This window comes from Suncus etruscus, chromosome 5 (assembly GCF_024139225.1).
Source record: "Suncus etruscus isolate mSunEtr1 chromosome 5, mSunEtr1.pri.cur, whole genome shotgun sequence".
Lineage (NCBI taxonomy): Eukaryota > Metazoa > Chordata > Mammalia > Eulipotyphla > Soricidae > Suncus > Suncus etruscus.
In genome coordinates this window covers 144,200,468-144,215,614 of record NC_064852.1, presented here as the reverse complement: position 1 = coordinate 144,215,614, position 15,147 = coordinate 144,200,468, and the positions used below count along the sequence as shown (strand labels likewise).

General features: G+C 35.7%; 1 protein-coding gene and 1 non-coding gene across 2 annotated transcripts in view; both read left to right on the top strand.

Moving 5' to 3' along the window:
- The window catches only part of ENY2 (ENY2 transcription and export complex 2 subunit), an 851,639-nt gene that overhangs the window by 55,183 nt on the left and 781,309 nt on the right, over positions 1-15,147 (top strand). The window lies entirely within an intron of this gene.
- Positions 1,879-1,985, top strand: LOC126009842 (U6 spliceosomal RNA). Its single transcript, XR_007496031.1, has one exon. It is a non-coding gene; the product is annotated as a U6 spliceosomal RNA (small nuclear RNA).

The window sequence follows — 15,147 nt, the reverse complement described above, 5'->3', positions numbered from 1 at the left end:
GATGCTCAGGGGTTACTCCTGGCCATGTACTCAGAAATCATTCCTGGCTTGGGGGACCATATGCGACTCCAAAGGATCAAATTACAATCCATCCTAAGTTAGCTCATGCAAGGCAGATGCCCTGCCGTTTGCACCACTGCTCCAGTCCCTCTTTATTATTTTTTTTTATAAATTATTCTGAGGAATTTTTGCTCAGCTATGTGACTCAAGTTTTTAAAGAGGAATTCTTAATTCATTTATAAATATATTTTTTAAGAAAAGTTATTTCATTGTTGATCTTTTGGGGAGACAGTTCTCACTACAACTTGATCATGTCACTCAGAATGAAATTTTCACAGTGACTGTGATGTGGAATGATTTGATTTCATAAAAATATGTACAAAGCATTTTACATTGAAACCAAAGCTCTTTGTAAAGCCTTTATTTTACTATTTGGAAGGGATTCTTTCTAATTCCTTTCTAATTTTTGTACATGTTGATATGTACTACTTAGAAGTATTACTTTGATGAGCTCAAAATTTGAAGTAGCTATGGTGAAAATTTTGTTTCTTGTAACTTAGTAGGAGGGATCAGACTCTTTAATGAAATGGTTCTTTAATTTATTGATCTACAGAAGTGATTCCTGCCAACTAGAGGAAAATATTTCTGCAAAGAAGAAATCTTGTCTTATACATATTTTCCCTATAGTGACTAGCATATTACTAGTACCAGAAATATAAGAAGTATACTTCTTACTTTTATATTTTATTTCTGAAATAATATGGTCTGTCATTCAATTTCTAGACATTAACACTCAGATTAGCTTACAATATTATGAATTTAGTTAGCACAGTGTAAAAACTGCTTTATTTTTAATCGAAATATCACATTTTATTTCAGGCACAGCAGCACCTCGTTGATAGAAGTTATATATTGCGGAAGTTCAGAATGAAAGATTTATGAAAATTCTCAATCCACTAAAAATATGAACCAGACATAAAAATTACCCATTGAGTAATAGTGACTGTCAGGGTTTTATAAATTTTTAAGACAAAACTGAATTATTTTTCAATTACAAGGGATGCATGCATTTTATTTATAATATAGCTTCAAGACCTTAACTAAGCTGCTCAGAATATCTTCCAGTTGCTATGGGGAGTTCTGTTATTCGTCAATGTAGGGTTTCCTACTTGGCAGCCCCATGTATTTATGATGGCATCTGTGTTTGCTGGTTGTTGCATTTGCAGTGGAACTTGTTGAAGAACTTGGCCACTTGAAGAGGGAGGGGAAAAGAAAGCAAATTAAACTTGACTTCTTGGCAGTGAAGCAGTAGCTTCTTGTTACTTGGACCCATATATTCCAAGAACTCCAAATGCAACTGTAGCTTTATGCCATGCTTACTCTACCTATAACTATGTTTGCATTATAATAAATCTGTGTAAGAATATTAAAGCCAAAGTTTACAAAGAAAATAGGACTTTTCAGTCAATATGACACTTCTCAAGTGAAATTTTATTATGGGAAATTAGCCTATGAAGAACGATGTTATTTTGCTCTGTGTTTTTGATTAAGGAAAAACCATCATTATCATTAATACGGTTATGCAAACGTTTACTTTTTTTTTAAAAAAAATAAAAAGGAAAAACAATCTCATTAAACTAGTTTAAAAGGTTTTTCTTTCAGCTTTTATGGGAAAGAGAATAGAAAATAAAATTGAAACCAAAATAAAATTTTGCTCAATGACAGAGTACTTGCCTTGCCTTTGGAAGGTGTTGGGTTCAATTTCCATCATTTTTTGGTCCCTCTAATCACCACCAGAAAGGAGACTTAGTATTAAATGCCTGAGTATTAATCTAGGAGTAGTACCTAAATGTTGCCAACTGTAACCCCAAAACAAGAGTGCTCGCTTCGGCACACATATACTAACATTGTGAACGATACAGAGAAGATTAGCATGGCCTCTGTGCAAGGATGACATGTAACCCCAAAACAAACAAACAAAAAAAAGAAACAGAAATATTAAGATAATTAATACCAGGGATTTATTTTTTTTATCTATTGTTTTTGTTTATTTTGGACCATGCCCGGTGGTGCTCAGGGGTCACTACTGGCTTTGTGCTCAGAAATCACTACTGGGTAGTCTTGAGGGACCATATGGGATGCCGGGGTTTGAACCTGGGTAGGACCAATGCAAGGCAAATGCCCTACTTGATGTGATATTGCTCCATTTATTTCTAAAAACAAAATTCAATATATGAAGGTTAAAATTCTAAATTCATATTTATCTAACCAAGTAAGCTTGTAAAGTTAGATAGTAAAAAAGATTATTAACTTCAGGCATTCAGGTATGTTTCCTATTAACATTAAGTTAATTTCTTGGGGCCAGAGAAATAGCACAGCGGTAGGGTGTTTGCATTGCACACAGCAGATCCACTACGGTCGGTGATTCAAATCCTAGCATCTCATATGGTCCCCCAAGCCAGGAGTGGTTTCTGAACGCATTACCAGGAGTAACCCCTTAGTGTCACCAGGTGTTGCCCACACCCCCCAAATAAATAACTTTCTTAATATTATCTTCTTTATAGTATAAAGAAAATAAAATAGCTTCTTAATTTTGACTTTTACTAAACAACCAAGAATTAAATCCTTAACCTCAAACATACCACATTATATATCTTATACTTTAGAGATTTATCGTAATTAATGTGTTTTTTTTTTAAACTTAAGTACTTCAGGTGCAAAATTTGGCTAACAGCTACCCAATTAACTTAGAATACTGTGTGTAGAGGGGGAGGGGCAGGGGCAAAAAAAAAAAAAAAAAAAAAAAAGAATACTGTGTGTAGTCAATTATGATGTATAATTATATGCTCTAGTGTCTGGAATCTTCTAAAGTGAATTAAATACATGGATGATGCTTGTACATGTAAAAATAGATGGCCAGCAGTTCTCTAATGAGTAAACTGATAATTATATCAAGAGCAATCTGCAGGGGTCAGAGCGATAGCACAGCAGTAGAGCATTTGCAGTTCACCCAGGATGGACCTAGGTTCAATCCCAGCGTCCCTATATGGTCCCCTGAGCCAGGAGCTATTTCTGAGCGCATAGCCACGTGTAAGCCTTCAGAGTCACCAGGTGTAGCCCCAAAACCAAACCAAACCAAAACAAAACAAAAGATCATTCTGTAGTTCTTCACACATTTCACCTCAGGTGAATATCAATGAACAATTTTTAAAGTAGGTAAGTAAATAGAATTCATTCTTAATATTAAAATTAAATATTAATTTTAATATCAATTTAGTTTCCTGTAATCATGGCTGTGATCTCTGAAGAACTACTAGTTGAGAAATGTCTAAATAGGAATTGATTGAGCATAGATTTTGTTTATATTTTGTTTTTTGGGCCACACTCGGTGAAGCTCAGGGGTTACTTCTGGCTATGTGCTTAGAAATTGCTCCTGGCTCAGGGGATCATATGGAATGCTGGGGGATCTAACCTCAGTCAATCCTAGGCTAGCATATGCAAGACATACATCTTACAGCTTCTGCCACGGCTCTGGCCCCTAATTAAGCATAGATTTTTATGAAATTCTAAAGGAAAGTAGAACATAGAGGGTGAAAAGGAATAAAAGGCTTACTCAAATTTGGCTCTAAAATGAAAAAAAAAAAAAAAGAACGAGACCTCAGAAAGTACTACACTCACAGAGCAACGGCTGAATAAAGAATATCATAGAGCTAGTCCTTTCATATGCCTAAGCTTCACTTCATTCAAAACTAATGGGGAAAATTTATGAAGATAATTTGACTACAGCGACTTAGCAAACAATGAAGCAATGTTGATTCAAAGCAAATCTCTACTAAAGCTAATGTTTTTCCCTCTTCAGTAGTCATTTCTCTGTTTCAGAGAAGAGAATGATAGAATAAAAATTCAAGGAAGAGTTTCAGAAAAAAGGTGCACTGCATTAGATACAGCAGGGCCATTCAACAAAAATGAGGTCTGGGGGTAAAATTGCTGGAATTTGCAGAGAGGTTTTGAAGAGTTGATTCTACAACCAGAAGCCATAAAGCCAAATTCTGTGAAGTTAGGGAGACATGTTTATTTCTAGTACATCTCATGTTTAATACATTTTTAATGGTATTCCTGGATTTAATACAAATTTTTGCTTGCCTTAGGCACTAGACTAAAGTCCTGAAAGTTTATGATTAGTGTTGATTGCATATCAAAGAGAGATTGTAGGTCAAAATGATATCTTGAAGAGAGTACGTGCTTGTCTTGTACCTGTGGGGCTTTAGCTCTTATCCCCAGCACTCCATGGCCCCCTGACACCGTTGGGAGTAGTTCTGCTGAACTCTTCGCCACCAGATCTGATAGTGTCGCTGCTGGGCAGAGTATCTCCAAGAGTGGATGTAATCCATCCACCCATTTGCACACATAAATGATCAGGTATCGATAGATATCAAGATCCAAAGTATCATGGCATTCTGCAGAACAATCCAAAGAAGGGCTGATCGCATGAAGATGACAGTTAGTGAAGACAGAATGTACATTAATTGCTGCCAAGCAAAGATGAGTGTGAGATAAATAACTGATATTGGCTTCTTACAAGCCATTTGAAAGATTTTTTTTCAAATGAATCATATTTTAATGTTTCATTAGAGGCCATGAGAAAATTTATGTTTGGAGTCAGAAATGCTATAAAAAGCATTTTAGATAAAGTGGGGTCATAGAAACATTGGTTATATTAAATTGATGACAACTTAAAATCTGAATAATTTGTAATATAAGAATATCTCAAAGTTAACTGTTAGGGGTTGTTGTTAGTTTTTTATGGGGAAACACACCCAGTGATTCATTTGGGTGACCAAGGCTGCTCATGGCAGTCCTAATGAGGGAATATGCCATGTCAGGGATCAAACCAGGATTACCACTTAAACCATATTCCCATGAAGCAAAAACAGTTTAATTCCATCAACGTTTATGATCTTAAAAATCTTTGAAAATGGACCTAAATATATAAATAAGTAATTCATAAAAAGAGTAAGTCAGAGAGTAGAGCTATGCATCTGACCCAAGTTTGATCTCTGGCCTTCCATATGTTCCCCCTAACACCACCAGAAATAATTCCTGAGTTCAGAGCTGGGAAATACCCCTGAGCATTGTTGGGTGTGACTCAATAACAAAAACAAAACAAGAGCTATTTGGGACCTGGAAAGAGAATACAAGAATTAAGTCACTTGCTTTTCATGGTCAATTCTGTTCAATTTCTGCTGCTCTGGTCTAATGCCATCAAGAGTGATCGCTGAGCACAGAGCTGGGAGGAAGCCCTGAGAACAGCTGGGTGTAGTCTTAAAACCATATTAACACCTCACCCACAAAAAGAGATATGTGGTAAAAAAAAAGTACATTTGGAAAATGTATAGTGACATAGGCATCATTATCATATCACATAGAATATTTTTATTGTTCTCAAAATATTCTGTAATTTTTCTTTCTCATTCTGCCACCCTCACACTAGTAACCACTAATGTTTCATTAGATCTACATGGTATTAAACAAAGCTGTATTGCTTATTTAGTCTTATATGCAATATCTATTATTCTCAACATTAGTCTCACAAAAAAAGAAAATTTGGTTAGTTATTTCAAATGGCTTATAAGTTTTTTTTTTATTAATGAAGTGACTGAAAAAAGTCATGGAAAGATAAGTCCCTCAAGTTTACTTTGAAATAGAGGGATTATTAAAGTTCTGGGTTGAGGGTTTGTTCTGCTTGGTATTTAAAAGGAAAAATATATTTTATTAATTTTATTTAGGCTCATATAAAGATACAGATTTTATTTGAATTTCAGTTTAATATCAGGGAAAATATGGAAATGTGGTATATTTCCTCTGCATTGAATATCATGTTAACTATAGAAAGCAAGGCAACTAATTTCAGATTTAGGTACTTTTCTATGCAAAGTATCTAACACTATATTTGGGGGGATAAAAACCTAGCCCAAGACTTATTTTTTGGATATGTGCTCAAGGATTATTTCTAGAGGGGCTTCGGTGACTACTTGGGTTAGCTGCTAGCAAGACAAGCAGGTTCCTTACTTTATGTCTCTCTCTGTCATAACACTTTGTGTGTGAGTGTTTTCTTTTGGGGACACATCTAGCACTGATTGTAACCTGTTACTCATGGTTCTGATTTCAGGAATCACTTCTGGTGGTATGTAGGTAGCCATATGGGGTCCCAGGAATTGAACCAGGTCAACCAAATAGAAGGCAAGTGCCCTGCCAGTTGTACTATCACTCTGGCTTGTTATAGAAATTTTTATAGAAATATGAAAAAACTGTTTCAGAAAGGTATATAAAATATTTTAAAAATTGAGTTATTGACATTAAAGTAGACTAAAACAGTGTCTTCTTTTTTGGTGATCACTCACCCAGAGTTTTAGAATGAGAACTTGGAGAATTTGTTTTAGAACTTTCAAATTTGACTCAATTTATATTAAATGAAAGTGACACAATGAAAGAAAAGGGGGCCAGAAAGGTAATACCCGCAGGGCAGGCTCTTGCCATGAGTAAGCAATGAACTTCCAGATATGGCCCAAACCCCTCAAGAAATAGAAAAAAAAGAAACTTATTTCCCCCCCCTTTTTTTTTTTTACAAAACTAAGAAGAAAGGGATAAAGAAAGGCTGGAGGCCAGGGACCAAGTAGTCTTGGATGGATTGGTCGGGAAAAAATAAGGACACAACTAAATATCCAAGCCAAAGTCAAATACAATAGAATCAAGGGACCTAAATTATAACAATCTAAACTTAAAATGGGCCTGTTTCACTGGCAGGCCAGAGGCAAAGGATGGTGGTCTATTGGTGAAGGGAGGTTGACACTGGTGATGTGAATGTCCCCAACTCACTGTTTATCTGAAATTCAACTATGAAGGATTCTGTAGATCACAATTGTTTTTATAAAATAAATTGTATAAAGAAGAAAGAGAAAAGAAAAAATGTGGCACAAATGTATATGATGAAATATGCTACCAAGTTATTAAAGTCTGACTTAATTTTAGATGGTATGCAATGCTTTAAACATTGCTGTATCTCAATTATATGGGTATAATGCATCTCAACTGCATATGGGTAACAAGGAAATGAGTAAGATGAATAGTATTATTTATTGCAAAGCGCTGGTCTTGAATGTCATTTGGAAAATAACAAGCTGATTTTATGTAATAAAAGAAAAAATTAGAAAAGCAAATCTTTCACCAGTTCCTTCTTTTGAAAAGAAAAAATATGGTTAAAAGTCTTACCTTTTAAATGCTACATTTACTAAATCTTCATTTCTAAAGAGTATATGACAAATGCTGATTTGATTATGTTGGGAATATGACATGTTTGCATTTTTATTAATTGTATGTCTCTTACGTTTAAATATACTTACTATAATATAAGAGACACTTATAAGACTACAAGATACTCCATTTCTTGAATTAAAAATTTAAGTATAACACTTAATTTATTTTTAATTTTTAAAGATCTTTTAAATTTTTTAAGTTTATTTTATTTATTTTTATTTTTATTTTTATTTTTTTTCGGGCCACACCTGTTTGATGCTCAGGGGTTGGTTACTCCTGGCTAAGCGCTCAGAAATTGCCCCTGGCTTGGGTGGGGCATATGGGATGCTGGGGAATCGAACTGCTGTCCTTCCTTGGCTAGAGCTTGCAAGGCAGACACCTTACCTCTAGTGCCACCTCGCCGGCCCCAAGTTTATTTTATTTTATTTTTATTTTTTAATATCTTTATTTAAACACCTTGATTACAAACATGATTGCAGTTGGGTTTCAGTCATATAAAGAACACCCACCTTCACCTCACCAATTCCCCAAATCTCCCTCCTCACCACCCCCCCATCTGTATTTGAGACAGGCTTTCTACTTTCCTCATTCATTCATATTGTTATGATAGTTGTCAGTGTAGCTATTTCTTTAACTGCACTCACCACTTTTTGTGATGATCTTCATATCGTGAGCTGGACCTTCCAGCCCTTAACTCTATTGTCTCTCGGTCTTATAACAATAATGTCGTTTATTTTTTCTTAAAACCAATAGATGAGTGAGACTATTCTGTGTCTATCTCTCTCTCCCTCTGACTTATCTCACTCAGCACATAGATTCAATGTACATCCATGTATAAGAAAATTTCATGACTTCATTTTTCCTTATGGCTGCATAATATTCAATTGTGTATATGTACCACAATTTCTTTAGCCATTCCTCTGTTGAAGAGCATCTTGGTTGTTTTCAGAGTCTGGCTATTATAAATAGCACTGCAATGAATATAGGTGTGAGGAAGAGATTTTTGAATTGTATTTTTTTGTTCCTAGGGTATATTCCTAGGAGTGGTATAGCTGGATTGTATGGGAGCTCAATTTCCAGTTTTTGAGAAATTTCTATATTGTTTTCGATAATGGCTGGACTAGATGGCATTCCCGCCAGCAGTGAATGAGAGTTCCTTTCTCTTCACATCCCTTCCAGCATGGATTGTTCTTGTTCTTTGTGATATGTGCCAGCCTTTGTGGTATAAGATGGTGCCTCATTGTAGTTTTGATTTATATCTCCCTGATAATTAGTGGTGTGGAGCATTTTTTCATGTGCCTTTTGGCCATTTGTATTTCTTCTTTGAGAAATTGTTCATTTCTTTTCCCCATTTTTTTGATGGCGTTAGATGCTTTTTTTCTTGTTAAGTTCTGTCAGTAACTTGTATTTGATATTAACCCCTTATCTGATGGGTATTGGGTGAATAGCTCCTCACATTGTGTAGGTGGGTTTTTTATCCTAGGCACTATTTCCTTTGAGGTGCAGAAGCCTCTCAGCTTAATATAGTCCCATTTGTTTATCTCTGCTCCCACTTGTTTGGAGAGTGCTGTTTTCTCCTTAAAGATTCCTTTAGTCTTGATGTTATGGACTGTCATAGCTACATGTTGTTCTATATCACTTACAGTTTAAGGTTTGATATCAAGGTCTTTACTGCATTTGAATTTGACCTGTGTGCATGGTGATAGATGGAGATCTGAGTTCACTTCTTTGCAAGTGGCTGACCAGTTGTCCCAACACCACTTATTGAAGAGGCTTTCCTTGCTCCATTTTGCATTTATTGCTGCTTTATCAAAGATTAATTGATTGTATGTCTGGGGGACATTCTCTGAATACTCAAGCCTATTCCACTGATCTGATGGTCTGTCTTTATTCCAATACCATGTTATTTTAATGACTATAGTTTTTTAATATAATTTAAAGCTGGGAAAGTGATGCCTCCCATATTCCTTTTCCCAATATTTGCAGGAGTTTATTGTTCCAAATAAATTTTAAGAGTGTTTCACTTCTTTGAAGAATTTCATGGATATACTTAGAGCAGTGGTTCTCAAATAGTGGGGTGCGCCCGCAGGGGGGCATGAGGCTTTGTAAAGGGGGCCGCATTTGACCTTGGCAAACACTGTCATAACAAGCTAAGCCCCATATTTATGTGTCTGTCTCTGAAGCTGCGAGTTGCTATGTCCTGCTTCAAACCTGCTTTGAAAAAAGCTATGCATTGCAAAATGTGCTCATTGTAGCCATTAATCCAGACATCACCTTTGATTAAAAAATCAGCTTAAATTATTTTATATATTTTTGTTTTGCAGGTTAAAGTTTTTTTTAATAAAGAAAATATTTACAGTCATGTGGGAGGGTGCACAAAAATGTTTTCTTTTTCCTAGGGGGGCATGACAGAAAATAATTGAGAAGCACTGCCTTAGAGGGATTGCATTAAATCTGTACAATGCTTTGGGAAATAGTGCCATTTTAATGATCTTAATCCTTCCCAGTCCATGAGCAGGCTATGTGTCTCTATTTTTCATGTGTTCTCTTTTATTTCTTGAGGCAGGGTTTTGTAGTTTTCTTTGTATAGTTCCTTCACCTCTTTGGTTAAGTTGACTCCAAGGTATTTGAATTTGTGTGATACTGATGTAAATGGTGTTGTTTTCTTAATGTCCATTTCTTCTCTATTATTATAAGAAGAATGTATAAGAAGGCCACTGATTTTTGTGTATTAATTTTGTAGCCAGCCACTTTGCTATATGAATCTATTGTTTCTAGAAGCTTTTTTTGTAGTCTTTAGGGTTTTCTAAATATAGTGTCATGTCATCTGCAAGCAGTGAGAGTTTGATTTCTTCCTGCCCTATCTAGATACCCTTGATATTTTTTCCTTGCCTAATCACTATAGCAAGAAATTCCAGCACTATATTGAACAGGAGTGGTGAGCGAAGGCAGCCTTGTCTTGTATCCAATTTTAGGGGAAAATCTTTTAGTTTATCTCCTTTGAGAATAATATTTGCCATCGACTTGTGGTAAATGGCCTTGATTATATTTAAAAAAGATTCTTTCATCCCCATATTGATGAGTTGTTTTTTTTTTTTTTATTTATCAAGTATGGTTGTTGCACCTTGTTGAATGCTTTCTCTGCATCTATGGAAATGATCCTGTGATTTTTCTTTTTCTTTTTATTGATGTGGTGGATTATGTTGATTGATTTATGTATCTTTGCATTCCTGGGATGAATCCTACTTGGTTGTGGTATATGATGTTCTTGACGAGGCATTGAGTCCTATTTGCCAGAATATTGTTGAGAATCTTTGCATCTCTCTTGATCAGGAATATTGTTCAGTAGTTTTCTTTTATTGTAGCATCTCTGTCTGGTTTTGGTATCAAAGTGATGTTAGCTTCATAAAAACTATTTAGGAGTGCTCCTGATTTTTTGATTTTATGAAAGAGCCTGAAAAGTATTGGCAGTAATTCCTCTTGAAAAGTTTGAAAGAATTCTTTAGTGAATCCATCTGGGCCTGGGCTTTTGTTTTTGGAGAGACTTTTGATTACTGTTTTAATTTCATCAGGAGTGATGGGTCTGTTTTTTTCTGTTTGTTTGTTTTTGGGCCACACCCGACATTGCTCAGGGGTTACTCCCGGCTGTCTGCTCAGAAATAGCTCCTGGCAGGCATGGGGGACCATATGGGACACCAGGATTCGAACCAACCACCTTTGGTCCTGGATTGGCTGCTTGCAAGGCAAACGCCACTGTGCTATCTCTCCGGGCCTAATGGGTCTGTTTATATATGCTAGATCATCCAGGTTTAACCATGGAAATTGTAAGAGACCAAGAATCTATCCATTTCCTCCAGGTTTTCATGTTTCATGGCATAGAGCTTCTCAAAGTAGTTTCTGATTACCCATTGAATTTCTGTGGTATCTGCTGTGACCTCCCCCTTTTTATTTCTAATCCAGTTTAAGGGTTGACAGGGCAGTGTTGAGGTCTCCCATTATTATTGTGTTGCTGTTGATATAATCTCTTTGGTTTTTTTTTTTTGTGAGTTTTGCTAGTGGTTTATCAATCTTGTTTATTTTTTCAAAGAACCAGCTTTTGCTTTCATTGTCTTTTGAATTGTTTTGTTGATTTCCCCTTCCTTGATTTCTGCTGTAAACTTTGTTATTTCATTCTGCCTACCTATTGTTGGTCCTTTTTATTGATTTTAAATTTTGTAATTTTCTAATTTTAGAAGTTGACTTATTAAGCTTTTTATCTAGGCTCTTTCTTCCTTTCTGATGTGTGCTTGCAAAGCTATACATTTTCCTCAGTACTACTTTTGCTTTGTCTCCAAAATTCTGATAATTTGTGTCTTCATTGCCATTTGTTTCCAGGAATGTTTTGATTTCCTCTTTGATATCATCTTTGATCCACTGGTTATTAAGTACTGAACTGTTTAATTTCTAGGTGTTAAAGTTTTTCTTCTGTGTCCCTTTGTGGTTTACTTCTAATTTCAGTGATTTGTGATCTGAGGAGGTAGTATGTACAATTTATATCTTCTTGACTTTATGGAGATATGTTTTATAGGCCAGCATGTGGTCTATTCTGGAGAATGACCCATGTGCACTGGAGAAGAATGTGTATCCAGCTTTCTTGGGATGGAGTGACCTACATATATTTATATATCTACTAGTCCACTTTCTTCCATTTTTCTTTGCAGAGCTTTTATATTCTTGTTAGGTTTGAGTCTGGTTGACCTATCAAGGGTTGACAGGGCAGTGTTGAGGTCTCCCATTATTATTGTATTGCTGTTGATATCTTTATTTAGACTTGTCAATAATTGTATTATATACATTGGGTGCATATGTGTTTAGAAGTGTAATTTCTTCCTGTTGAACATATCCATTGATTAGTATAAAATGGCCATCTTTGTTCCTTACAACTTTTCTCAATCTGAAGTTTGCATTACCTGTTATTAATATGGCCACTCAAGTTTTTTTTAAGGGAATTGTTTCCTTGGAAAAATTTCCCCCAGCCTTTAATTTTGAGTCTATGTTCTGACTATTCAGATGTGTTTCTTATAGGCAGCAAAATGTTGGATTTAGCTTTTTGATCCATTTTTCCACTCTGTGACTCTTAACTGGTTCATTTAGACCATTGACATCGAAAGAGATAATTTTCATGGTATTTAGTGTAATGGGATTTGGTGTAGAAGTTTGTTGTGTCTGTTGGTCTTTCTTGTCTTAGAGTAGACCTTTCAGTTTTTCTTTTAAGGCTGGTTTTGAGTCTGTAAAGTTTCTGAAATGTTGTTTATCTGTGAAACCATATATACTTCCTTCAAACCTGAAAGTGAGTCTGGATGGGTGCAGTATTCTAGTGAAGCATTCATTTCGTTGAGTTTTGTCACTATGTCTCACCACTACCTTCTGGCCTTGAGGGTTTCTTGTGACAGATCTGCTGTAAATCTTAAGGATGTTCCTTTGAATGTAATTTCCCTTTTGGATCTTGCTGCTTTCAGTATTCTATCCCTATCTGTGGAATTTGTAATTATGACTAGTATGTGTCTTGGAGTGCTTTTCTTTCAGTCTCTTTTAGCTTGATTCAGGCATGTAGGATTTGGTTGCATGCTGTCTTTAGCTCTGGAAGTTTCTCAGTAATGATGTCCTTAACTGTTGATTCTTCTTGGGAATTTTCTTCCTGGGTCTCTGGGACTCCAATGATTCTTATGTTGTTTCTGTTGAATTTATCAAAGACTTCACCTTTCATCTGACCACATTCCTTGAGCACTTATTCCATTGTCTGATAATTTGCTTTAAGGTTCTTTTTCAATCTCTTCTGCTGTATGGAGTTGTTCTGTATCTTATCTTCCAGCTCACTGATTCTGTCCTCAGCTTCTGTTACTCTGTTGGAGAGACTTTCTATTGAGGTTTTTATTTCATCTACCAAGTTCTTCAGTCCTGTTATTTTAATCTGGAGTTTGCTTATTTCTGTCTTTGTGGTCTGTTCAACTCGATCTATGCTTTCTTTGAGTTCTAAGAACATCCTCCCATTTTTACTCTAAACTCCTTATCTGAGAGGTTAATTAGGTGATTGACATTTTTTGGGGTCTTCGTAGCTGCCATCTTCATTTTCATATCTGATGTCGGCTTGCGTCGTTTCCCCACTGTCAAGTTTGCTGCATGATTTTTTCTGAGTTTTATTGTGGAATTCATTTGCTAGAAGAAGCAGGAGGCCATGAAGCGAAGCAGAGAGATGGTGTTCCTCTGGCACCACCCTGCTAGGCATGTCCAATTCACCTCAGTCTCTGAGTTTCCTACAGGGAGGCACTTACCAAGCAGCAGCGCTCAAGTGCCCTTGGCAATAGCCAAGTATATCTTTCAAAGCAACAAACCTTGTCAAAAGACACAAATATATTTTTGGTCATCAACTGTAACATATATATTTAAATATGTCAATATTCTATATGGAAATGTCAATCTTTTACATATAAAGCTTCACCTGTTCTTTCAAAAGTTGCTGGAAAGATGTCACAATGGGTCAGACATTCGTCTTGCACATGACTAGCCTACACTCAATTCTCAGCACCACAGTGATTATGGAGCACACCAGGAATGATCCCTGTGCACAGTCAAGACTAACCCCTGAGCACTACCAGGTGCTACCCAAATATCAAAACTAAACAACAGAACAAACCATAGCAGGGCAGAAAGTTCATGAGTTCAGGAATGAACAATATGCAAAATAAAAATTGAAATCATGAACAAACTTTCTTCCCCATATTACAAGTCTGAAATAGGTTTTTCTATGTTTTTGCTTATACAAAGTACTCTAGACCATAAAAGTCTACCTATAAATAAATGTAAATCCTTATGAATGAATGCAATTTCAGGAAAGAAATTTAACAGTGCCAGTCTTTGAAAGTGAAGTAAAAGACTTGAACCACTGGTGAAAACTGGCCTCCTGTAGTTACCAAGTATTTTAATTGTCACTGCTTATTTTCCTCTTCCAAAATCTTTAAACACATTTTTGCTTTGCTTTGGTGTTTGCTGGACTTTTAGAATTATTCAGTTTATCTTTAATCAACTGAAGACATTACAAATCCAGTTGCTTATTTGACTTGAGTCAGTGACTAGTTCTTGCATTTTTAAACTTAGCTAAGAGTCCTGTTGCCTGTCATTTGCTTGCCTGGCAGTTTTGCACCCAGTACGATTCAGTGAGATGGATGTTTGACATTATGGCTGATTTGGATGCATGAAATAAGATAGTAGCCTGGTGGAAGCCAACTCAAGCCACACAAATGTAAGACTCTAAAGCTGAACCTATATGGTGTGTGTAGCTGTTTTCAAAGTTTCCAAACCGAATCACAGCCCAGAGCATTGGATGGGGTGTGGTCTAAAATATCCTGAGCTTTCTGAATTTCCCTAGCTTTTCTGCTCTTTTCAGATTACACTGAAATAATTTTAGTTAGTTATGAAGCAAGTGACTAGCTATAGGGTTTTTTTTCCTTTAAAGACTAAGGGAGAAAATGGTTGGGGGAGAATCTATGGTTCAACCTGTTTTGTACTAAGGATTATACTCATTGGAACTACAATGTTCAAATGTGTTTAGTGTCTGTTTGTGGTGAGCAGCATGGCAGTATATAATTATGGCATACCATAAACATTAGAATATACTCAATTTATTATGCTCTAATCTATAATCTGGCAGTAGAGGTTGGATTCTTTTATTTTTTGGTTCTATTTCTTTAACACCTAATAATAGTTTTGTAATTCTAATTTTATGTAATGTTAAGTACCAAAGTTATGACACCTAATTGGAGTTTATAGCAAAAAACTAAAAAGCAATTTTCTAAC